Source organism: Equus caballus, chromosome 7, assembly GCF_041296265.1.
Source record: "Equus caballus isolate H_3958 breed thoroughbred chromosome 7, TB-T2T, whole genome shotgun sequence".
NCBI lineage: Eukaryota > Metazoa > Chordata > Mammalia > Perissodactyla > Equidae > Equus > Equus caballus.
Genome location: NC_091690.1, coordinates 29,622,688 through 29,629,911, shown reverse-complemented (window position 1 = coordinate 29,629,911; position 7,224 = coordinate 29,622,688). Strand labels below are relative to the sequence as shown.

The 7,224-nt window shown below is 46.2% G+C and overlaps 1 long non-coding RNA gene across 1 annotated transcript; it reads right to left on the bottom strand.

Annotated features, from left to right (window-relative positions):
• Window positions 1–2,148: 2,148 nt before the first annotated feature.
• Window positions 2,149–5,384, bottom strand: LOC138925104 (uncharacterized). Its single transcript, XR_011440807.1, has 2 exons — window positions 4,709–5,384; window positions 2,149–3,402 (listed from the first exon to the last, which is right to left on the bottom strand). It is a non-coding gene; the product is annotated as an uncharacterized lncRNA (long non-coding RNA).
• Window positions 5,385–7,224: the final 1,840 nt, after the last annotated feature.

Here is a 7,224-nt window from a genome sequence, read left to right as displayed (position 1 = left end):
GGCAGATTTGAACTCCATTAAATGACAACTCCCTCTAATTTCTGTAAGATTCTATTGAATTTGCAAAACACACATTGACAGTCAAATTTCCAGAATATATCGCTGGCATAAAACACCGTATATCTGTACTTGCTCTGTACCACTCGACCCACTCCACCCACATTTCCATCTCTGAAAACCTCATAAGCTCCCTGACCAGGAAAAAAAGTGGAGGTCAGAACATGTGGTGGGGAGACCTGAAGGCCCAGCGCTGCCTGTTTGGAGCTCTGTGAGAGTAACAGGAAGTCGCTCCAAGATTCTTCCCTCTGGACTTGGAGGATACTGCTGCTGTTCTAGAAGATTCCATAGGAAGATTTTCCAGAAGCAGCTCTGCCATGTGTTAGCATGTCATGTCGGGCCCGCATGCCTCAGTTTCTTCTCATGGAAAATTAAGGGGTGATTACACAAGCCAGATATAAAGTTCTAGACCTTGGATTCCCAGGCATCGTAAGGATCTTTGTTGCCTAGAGGAGCTGGGGAAGGAGAGAGAGGAAGAGGGAGGGGAGACTTTCTCCCACAAAGTCCCTCAGTCTTCTGATCCTGGCCCCAGCAACCCCCCCCCCCCCACCACCACCACACGACCTGCAGCAGCCACACCAAACTTACGCCCTGCCACAAACCACGATCTTCACACACCCACCTTCACCCCGTTCCCTACTAGGCAAACTCCTACTCATCCTGCATGGCCCAGGTCAAATGCCAATTCCACCCTGACGCCTTACCCAACTTCCCAATCATGAGGCTGTTTCGTTACTTTAGGTTCCACAGCCCTGTGCACCTGCCTCTGTCCCAGCGCTGGGCAATGCAGGTGCTCCCTATCCTGCAGGTTGTGGGAGGCCTGGTGCCCCCTTCATCATGTGTCTCCAGGGCCTAGCGTGGGGACTGCCAAGAGAATATGGAGGGAGAGAGGCAGCCCTGAGAGCATAGCTCTTCTCTTTCCATTCCTTCGGGAAGAGACGCAGTGGTTGGGGCCGGCAGTACCTCCCCCAAGCCTGCCCTGACTCAGGTCCATAGCGTGCTACTGCCAGGTGCTGGAAGAAGGAGAGTGTGGTGGTGACGATGGGACATCCATCCTCCCCATTCTCTCCCTCCCAGTCAGGCACCCTGCCATCAACCAGATCCCCCTTCGTGTGACAGTGACACAGGTCCTGTCTTTGCACTTCTGGAAGCGGCAGGAGCAGAGGTTATGGAGCAGCAAGGATCCGTCTGGACACTGTGCTAGGGCTGGACCCCATCTAGTTCCCTCTCAAACTGACAGAGGAGCCTCCGGTCACTCCTCCTCCTCGCCTCCCGTTCCGTGCTCATCCTATACGAATCTAGGTCCATGGACGGTGTGTCCCGAAAACCCTCCTGTCGAGGACACCAATGGTCTCCTCCTCTGTAAAGGCAGGGCCTGCCGCACAGGCCCGCAGGAAGGACTAAAGGCTCACTCCTCTAGGTAACGTTCATGGTCATGGCATTTGAAATGCATTTTCTAATGTATCCAATTATCTAACAATCTTCACAGCAAGCCTATGAGGTAGGGGCTAAAGGATCCCTTTTTATGGGCAAGGAAACTGCAGTGCAAAAAGGTTGAGACACCGGAGTCACAGAGCTCCCCAGTCAGCACTCAAGCCATCTGACCCCAGAGCCCAGACCCTTGACCACACGAGATTCTGCATGAAAACCCAGTGAAATTCTGCACAAAAGGCTGCCTTGCACGGAGGAAGTACTCCGAAGACAGTAGTCACGGTTCCTCCCTTGTCATATTTGACAGCACTGAACACTCCTTCCTCAGATCTCGGTGCCCCTGGGATCTACTGTGCCTCTGTACGCCGGGTCTCCACCTACCCCTCTGGCTCGTCCCAGGCTCCTCCACTTTGGGAAATTCCTGAAATACGGGTGCTGCTTTGAGAACTCTTCTCACTCCTGACATCTCTCTGTCCGGGCTTGCATCTCCACCCATCCCTCTGACTAGCACCATTGAGATAGCGATCTCCAGCAAACATCTCCAGCCCACCTCTGTCTCGGAGCGCTGGAAACCACCTAAACCACCTCCCACATGTCCTACGCTCCTTTCCAAGCTCTATTTTTCTTCCCATAGCATTTACCACCTTTAAACACACTATGTCACTTAGTAATAGCTTGTATTTATTGTTTATTTTGTCTCCTCTGCTGGAGTCTAAGCTTCCCCAAGACAAGGGTTCTGTCTGTTTTGTTCACTGCAGTATCTCCAGCACCTGGAGCATGCCTGGTACATAGTAATCACTCAATAAATGTTTACTAAGTGAAAGAAGTCAACTCTCAATTGGTCACCTCTGCTTGGATGTGCCACCACCCCTTCAAACTCAACATGTTCAAGAGAATTCACCAACCGTCACTGCTCCTGCTCCCCGCTGCCTTTCCTACCCTGGTTAAGAGCATCAGCCAACCACGTGCTTTTTCAGCCTGGGAATGGGGAAGACACCCTGAACCACGCTGTCCCCCTCGCGTCCCCTCTTATGGGGACAGCACTAGCGGTGTTGTGTTCTTTGTGGCTGGTGTACCTCAGCGCTCTCTATGCCCAAGGAGATCCCTTACAACCTTGTTGAGAACTTTTCCTACATGAAACAGTTGAGGAATGATGTAAGACTAGATAATGAAATGTGTGCTGCAGATAATGGTGAATGCAGTGAAATCAGTCACAAGAGAAATCAGCCTGGGCTAAAATCACCACTCTCTGAATGCCATCTCCTTTCTCTGAACGCTGACGGAAACTGTATTCATACAGCTCCTTCCAGTTTAAAAGCTCTTGTACATCTATTTCTTTCAGACCTCCCAACACCTCGTGGTGTCAGCTTTAGTATGACTCCATTTTATGGACCAGAAAACTAAGGCACTGGAGAGAGATGGCAGATTGTCTCCATGGTCGCATAGCCAGAACTGCAGAACTAGTCTGCTGCCTCCGCCCATGTGCTCTGCCCTGGGCCTCCCTCAGAGTTGGACCTGTCTAACCGGGCCCTCCACCTAAGCTGTCTGGCTTTGTTCCCTAACTTTTCATTAGTTTTCCTTTTACCTACCAAAGACTCTGTATGGCAAAGATCACAAGCTGCCTGGCCAGTATCTATTCCCCACTTCTTCCTTCCTACAAAAGCCCTCTGCCATTGGAAGTGGCAATGAGCCGGGCCAAAGGAACTACGTTTCCCAGACTGTTGGCAGAAAGGGGTGGCCAAGGAAACACAGTCAGAAGTTGTAAGGTGGAGATTCTGGGAAACTCTTTAATATCTCCCATTATTCTCTGTGAGGTTCTCTTCTGCCTTGGCCTCTTCCTCTTTCTCGATGCCTGGACCTCAGGCATGATGGCTGGACCGGGAGCTCTGTGCAGCCTGCAGACCATGAGGGCACCTAAAGGAAGAAGCCATGCACAGGATGGCAGAGTAGAAACATGGGAAAGTTCTGGATCTTTAATGGCTGAAACTTCCATAGCAGCACAGGACTTCTTTTACATGAAAACAAACATACAACCCCTCTTTTAAAACCACCGTCATGAGTTTTAGGGGATATGCAGCTGAACCTCATATTAACTGATCCATTCTTCAAGAACAGGTTAACTCATCCCTTTAGTCATCCAACAAATTTACTAAGTGTCGAGGATTGTTCAAGCCTCTCTGGCAACATAAGAAATGAGGAGCTCTTTCTGCTGCCTGACCCCTCTATCCTGCCCCAAACTTCACCCAGGTGATGAATGACGGGATTTGATTTCACAACAGTCCACCCACTTTTTGGTGAGATCACCGGTCTTCAATTTTGTGTTCTCCCCTCCAAGCAAACAGCCTCCATGGAGAGGGCTGACCTGTGCTCTTGAAATGGAGAGGTCACGTTTTGTGCAGTCTCTCCCACCAGCTGACTATCAGAGCCACTTTTGGCTCATATACCTCTGTATGAAGAGCAAATTCACTTGAGCTCGGAATGCCTTTTACATTACAAAATACATAACAAGTCAACCACTCTCTGTCTCTCTCTCCCCTTCTCTGAGGATATAGGGAAGTTATGTCTATCTCTGAACTCACTCTTCCATCCATGTCTTGCTGTCTCCTCTAAGAAACAATTGTTCTGTCTTCTTCTTTCTCTCTACCTCCCCCTGGACCTTCTAGGGTTCTGAACACAGAAAACACTAAAAAATGATGATTCCATACATCAGACCATCATAGTCTAGGTAGTGGGGTTAACTTCGGGGTCAGACAGAACTAGGCTCAAAAACTGACCTTATCTTCTTCTGTGTAAAACAGGATGATTATATTTACTTCAAAGGAGGTTTAATATTAAATGAAATGGTAGTGCCTGACCTGTCATCGGCCCTCAATAAAGAAGAGATATTATTATCCACTCCTCCAGCTGTCCAGTCAACAAGCTTTTTCAAAATAACCTTAAATTTAGAGCAGTGTAGTAGGTGTGGGTAATAGAAAAGAAGTAGACAATATGGCCTTTAATTTTAGAGAACTTAGGTTTGCCATCCAGAATAGAAGTTATGGGAATTTTTACCAAATAAGAAGGTAAAACGGATTTCCTGTCAAAGGGTTCCAATACCCATGGATCTCTGCAATCAGAAAATTAATTCTCTAATAAAGCCTGCAGTGCGATTTATTTCAGTAATAATCTATTTCATGTCTCAGGCCACGTGTATATATGTCATTCATTCACACAGGCCTACCTGAGAGATTAACAGAAGAGGGTTGCCCTTTAAATGAAGAATGGCATGTGGCAAGGGGCTCGCCTGGACCTGAGGATACATTTCTCAATTTCCATCCTGCTAGATCCCTGTAACAGAAGTTGACAAATACAAGCACTCAGGTAAGGACTCCATCATAGCTCTTCTGTGGTCCTGTGGGGAATGATGCTACGTTAACATTAACAGGCCATATGGGTGTTAGGATGCAGCTGTTTGCACCAATGTTTCCAGGGCTGTCTAAAAGATGAGGCAAGGGAAAGGAATCCCACCCCTGGGGTTCAGAGCAAGGAGGAAAAAGCAACTTGTTAACTTATGTTTGGAGGTTCGTTTTCAGTATGAATTAGTATGAATTGTACAGTTCAAGTTGAAGTGGTTAGATGGACGCATCATCCGGACTCCATTATCTGTGCTAAGGAAAGGGATCTGAGAAGTCATCTAACAAAGGGTTATTAAAAAATTTATTATGTATGTTTTGTAAACAAAAAAGATTGCCTGCTTTTCATACATTTTGATGAAGTTATTACAATCAGCTTTCATTTCTTGAGTATAAAGAGTAGTGTTAGGTTATGGAATAGTATTTTGGTACTAGGATTTTTCCATTCATCCTTCCTTCCATTTCAGAAAGTCTATATATAACACACAATAGCCAAAAGGAAACAAAGTGTCCCATTATTAGTAAAATCTGGGTAAGCAGCCAATGACACACTCTTCTACCCTACGGAGGGCTTCTCTTAGAAGCTGAACTGGAGCCTCTGGCTTAGGCTCAAAATTGAATTGGAGCCTCTTACCTCCCCACAGTGTCATCATGGCATCCACTGGCCCAGGCTTGACCTCAGGCATTTCGAGTGAAGACTAATTAGCTCACTGATCAGCTGATCTCTTAGGTAAGTCACTTAACACCCTTCACCCTAGTTTCCTCTTTTATAAAATCATTTCTGCCATCTATATGAGATTCAAAATGACCTCACAACCCTGAGGTTTTATTCTCTGTTGCTCTGGAGGGCAAGAATCATATCTGTCTTATTCTACATGATTCTCCCAATGGCTAACACAGGACCTGATACAGAGGAAGTACCCAATAGGTACGTCTTGATTGAACTTTGAGCTCTGAGATCCGTGAATCAGGTGCCCTACTGACTGGGGAGTTTTGAATCTTGCCAGCCTAGAGCTTGAGACCTGACATCAATCTTGAATTTCTTCAGGAACTGCCCCAATCCTCAGACTTCTCTCTTCCTACTCAATACCTCTCTATCCTAGAGACTGCAGACGTGTTTAAGAGATTCCAACAGGGTGCTCAGCATCTATTCACACGTAATCCACATTTTCTACCCTCCAGCTCTGGCATATCTGTGCTGCAATTTAATACTTAGGGAATCTGTTGTGCCATTTAACACATCCCCTGCCCAGCTGAAATGGAGAAAGTGTTCACTATTCAACACTAAATACCTGCAAAGCTCCTTCCATTTCCTTCTTTTCCTCCCACTGCATCACACACACACAAACTGATCCCACCACCTAGCCGTTAGCAATCATGAGACCACCCGCTTGTCTTCCTTAGAGTTCAGACACACCCATCTTGGCTAGTCAGCTTACTTTTGTACCACACGTGCTTAATGTGACAACAGTGTTGGCAATCCATTTTCTGCTTATGCATCTGTCTTCTGCTCTCTACTTTCTTAGTGGGATGCATCGATAGCTGTTCCTCCCATTTTCCAAGCAGCAAAACACTCAACAGGGAAACTCAGTGAGCCAGAGTTAAGGAACTGACTCAAGTGAATCCTCCTATGAGTTTCATTAGTGTGGAGGATGAGTCAAAGCACTTGACTGTGATGACAGTAGAAATGCAGCTGGTGGCATGGTGACAGTCCTCTGGTTCCACTGGTCTTCAGAGTAAGCCTATATCGAAACTGCTACTAGGGACAAAAGAGAAGAGCATATCGCTCTGTCGCTTCCGAGATCTGAATTCCGAAATCTGAATTTGCCTTTGTGGTTGGAATCAGGACCTAATAGAAGTAGCAGAGGCTTAGCCAACTCCCCCACATGAACTTGCTCATATTCGCAACAACAGAACTGTAACCAGATGCGACTGCTCATATGGTATAAAGTGATAAAAGGACACACACCAAATATTAACAGTGGTTATCTCTGGGATTACTGAGAAATCCCATTTTCTTCTTGGTGCTTTTATTTTCCCAAAACTTCTACAGTCGATATAAATTCCTTTTATAATCCAAAAAATAAAATGTTATTGAAAAAGGTAAACTAGATGGTAAAGTAAATTCCAAATGTATACACCCAAATCGGGATCAAAAGGATCACTTGGAGTGGCTGTGTGAAATAATTAAAAGCACAGATTCCAGAGCCAGGCTACTTGGGTTCAAATCCCAATTCTGCCTCTTACTAACTAACCATTGTGACCTTGGGGAAATTTCTTATCCTTTCTGTGCTTCAGTTTCCTTATTTATAGCATGAGAACAATAGTATCCTCCTGAAAGGAT